The sequence below is a fragment of the Corythoichthys intestinalis genome, chromosome 13, assembly GCF_030265065.1.
Source record: "Corythoichthys intestinalis isolate RoL2023-P3 chromosome 13, ASM3026506v1, whole genome shotgun sequence".
Classification (NCBI taxonomy): Eukaryota; Metazoa; Chordata; class Actinopteri; order Syngnathiformes; family Syngnathidae; genus Corythoichthys; species Corythoichthys intestinalis.
The window spans coordinates 27390415-27394541 of NC_080407.1; positions in this window are offsets into that span (position 1 = coordinate 27390415).

The window sequence follows — 4127 nt, forward strand, 5'->3', positions numbered from 1 at the left end:
TTTACCCCTAACTTTCCTGAAAATTTTAACGTATGATTAATGTGAAGTGGATAACAGTTGTAGGACTACATACAGTTTGAAAAAAAAAAAAAAAGTTTGTTCACACCCCAAAAAACATACGTTTTGGCGTGAACGGTAATTTTTTTGGGTGACTTTCGAAATATTCCCCGCGTCGCACGAGAATTCTGGTCTTTTCGATATTTTAACGGTGTCGATGAGCAACCGGTTTAGGCTGCGCGCCGCAGAAACGCCATTCACAAAAAAAAAAAAAAAAAAACAGGAATGACAAAGATTATTTCTTTTGCATTGAATGCAAAGCTTCCATCAATGACCATTGTTAAATGTGGCCCTTAAAAAGGAGCGTTTCTGTTTCACGTTGGACAATAAAAAGTACGCAAAAAAAAAAAAAAGCGTGTCGTATTTTAGTATACGTGCGCCAGTGACGAGATTTGTCGTTCACTTGAGTAAACGAATCCATTCCGGTTCGTTCAGTAAAAAGATTCGTTCAAACAAATCGTTCAACGAATCGTTCGCCCCCCTCATCTCCCTCCCCGCCCAAACGAATCGTTCGGTTACTGAACGGGAAGTGACGTTGCCGAACGAATCACCAAAGACCGCTTCGCGGTATAACTGAACGGGAAGTGACATTGCTTGGTCCCTCCCTCTCTTCCACATTGACCATCGTCGTAGTTTCAGAAATGAGTGACAGGCGGTATCATTCTGCTTTCACAGACAGCCTCGTCTCCCTCCCTCCCGCTGCTGCAAAAGCGAGGGAGAACTTCCGCGTCGTCTGTCCTAGTTCTATGGGCTCAAAGTCATGGCTCGTGCTCGCATTTCGATTTAGGACACGGTTAAACATTTTCCTTTTGTGAGGGGAGTAGGGGGCGGGGGCGCACGGACTTTCTTTAGCAGGTTCTTGATCACACATACAATCACATATACAGCATGTTTGCTGTCACGAAAATAAAAATACATCGAAATTTTAATTTCTGAATATGGAACGACCAACACATCATATTTACATCTCGCTCTGTTGTATTTTTGTTTTTTAGTATTAAGATGATCGTGTTGTATTTTTGCACTGGTATTAATAAATAAAATAATCCGGTCAGCTCCCCTGTCGTCCCCGCATCTCAGATCGTCAAATGCTGACGAGAAATAATTGTTTGCTCTTTACGATGTCGCCTTTCTACTCTCATTAGTCTGTTAAGAAAAATGTAGACATATTGCGACATCTCCCGTGTCCGCGTGCTTTGTTTTTGGGCGCTTGAGTAGCACATGATGGACGGATTGACATAATTTGTCAAACCAACCAACACCTGACACGAAAAAAAAAAAAAAACACTCGGAAAAAATTTACATGTATATACAGTTTCATTGCAAATCAGTATTATGGTGATCATATTGTTTTTTTGCACTGGTATTAATAAATAAAATAATCCGGTCAGCTCCCCTGTTGTCCCCGCATCTCAGATCGTCAAATGCTGACGAGAAATAATTGTTAGCTCTTTACGATGTCGCCTTTCTACTCTCATTAGTCTGTTAAGAAAAATGTAGACATATTGCGACATCTCCCGTGTCTGCGTGCGTTGTTTTTGGGCGCTTGAGTAGCACATGATGGACGGATTGACATAATTTGTCAAACCAACCAACACCCGACACGCTGACACGAAAAAAAAAATAAAACACTCGGGAAAAAATTGACATGTATATACAGTTTCATTGCAAATCAGTATTATGGTGATCATACTAAATATTTTTTTCTGTGCACATATGAGGTAAATATCGCTGCCATGAAGCCTCCATATAGTGACAGTTCTCTGCCCGCTTCACTGCCGTCACGCGACCGCATCTCAGCTTTGGCTTGCCTCGTAGCTACCCGTGTTTTAAATTACTGTAAATTTGATAGTATGTCGTCATAGGCAGTCACGAGTTTGTTGAGAAAAGTACTACTCTAAACAATGCTCGCTAGATTTGTGTGGTGTTTTTGTCTGTTTGAGCAGCGTTTGATAGGCTCCACGTTAACAAATATGTGACAAAGTCATTTCCTTTCATTTTCTGATTCGTTCACCGCATAGCAGGGGCGGACTGGTAATCTGTGGGTTCTGGAGTATCACAGAACGGCCGGTGCCCTGGACGGCCGGCGGCCGCCATTCATTATGCATCACTGTTTTTATCCCCCCTATCCTCTGATTATCTACAGTTTGCATCCAATCCGACAGGTGGCAGCAATGCGCCTGGCTTTTCACCGCCAATCTGATAGACTAGGAACGACGAAAGCACAGAGTAGCCTTCATTGGTTCCTTCCTTGTGGAAGCAAAATAGCGACGAGTGTTAATGCACAATATGGATGGTGGTGGCAAAAAAACTGAAAAGAGCAGGGTGGCGCGGAGAAGGTTAGAGAGAAAAAATTAAAGAAACTGGAGAGTGAAGCATTAAAATGTCATAAATCGACAAATATTTTCGCAAGCAGCAGTCTGGCTGCAACGGCCACGTCGGGTAACAACAGCTCAGCTCCCGGCGATGGTGAGAGGGAGCTGCAGCCGCTCTGACGTGCAGACGGTGCTGGGAGAGAGAAAAGAAGAGGGAGGGGGCAACGATAAACTGTTGGAAGTTCCCCAGACAAGCGCAGGGCAAGTAAATTGGGATGAAGAGGGTTACTTGCTCTGTAAACTGGCAATTGTTATCCATCAGGTAGCTACATTTTAAATCAAATAAATGACAATTAAAGGGTTAGTGCCAGCTAGTCGATGTACCCGTTTGCAATCGTGTCAAGTTACAGTATGCTAGTCCTACTATCCCTCTCCTAAGAAAAAATATTTTAGCCGTAAAACAATGTATGCACACGCAGCATAGCAATATTAATTCAGAAGAAATATAACAAAATAATAATAAAATGAATGGTTTTACTTTAAAGTTTAGGTAGTTAAATTGATGTTATATACATTATTAATCATTTATATATCGTTTTGTTTTCTGGTTAATACTTTCCAATGAAGTTTATGTATACAGGATTTGTCTTGAAATGTGTATTGTATTTTCATTGAAATTTATTATTTGTATGGCAAGATTAATTATGGCAGGGGTCTCCAAACCGGTCCTCAAGGGCCGCTGTGGGGCCTGGTTTTTGTTTTAACCGATCGAGTACCGACAGTTTAACCAATGAAGTTTCTGCTAAAACAAGCAGCACCTGACTGCAATCAACTGATTACACTTGTAAGACACCAGATTGGTGCAGAGGTTTTGTCTTGTTTTGTTGGAATGAAATCCTGCGCCCGCCGCAGCCCTATGTGGAATAGTTTGGAGACCACTGAATTATGGCATAAACAATGAAGTCATTTTATAGACAGAGATCTATAGAGATATATTATAATCAATTGGATACGTAAAACTTGCTTTGAAAAATAAATTCTTTCATTTGTTTATTCAGGTTGATCATAGAGCTAGTACAGAAAATGAATCCAACTCCAGTTCAGCCTTGCAGTACTTTGAGCGCCCGTAGTCAGACAGTCACAGTCTAGACACATTTTCTTCATTTTTCTCTCAAAGTGCACGAAATTGGTGCATTTTACAATAAAATGTTAAAAAAAAAAAAAAAAATTCTCCCGGGAGGGGCATGTTCCCGGACCCTCCTATGGGGTCTGTGTTTCCCTTCGTATAGCGATTCTTATGGGCTGGGCTGAGTCAAAGTCCAGGGCTGCTTTTTAGTCCCAGTCCGCCCCTGCCGCATAGTCATTACTGGAAAATCAAGTTAGCAGCAAGCTAGGTCAGGAACCGGAGGATCGAGTCACTGAACGGGAAGTGACAAAACTCAGTCTTGCCCCCCTGCCTGCACGCTGGCTGCTTATTGGCCACACGTGGACGTGAGTGACAGACGCCCTGATTCTGTTTCCGCTCCCTCCCCTGCCCGCGATGAGGCTGGCGTCTGATTGGTCGTGTGCGATGTCAGAAGACGCTGCCGCTTGCTCAACGCCCTCCCACGCAGCGAACAAGCACCACCTTCATAGAACGAATCAGTGCAGATGGTGATTAGTTCGGTCTCGTTCACCAAAACAATTCGTTCAAAAGGAACGAATCGTTTGCGACCGATACAACACTAACGTGCGCGTCATGCGTCATGACGTAGA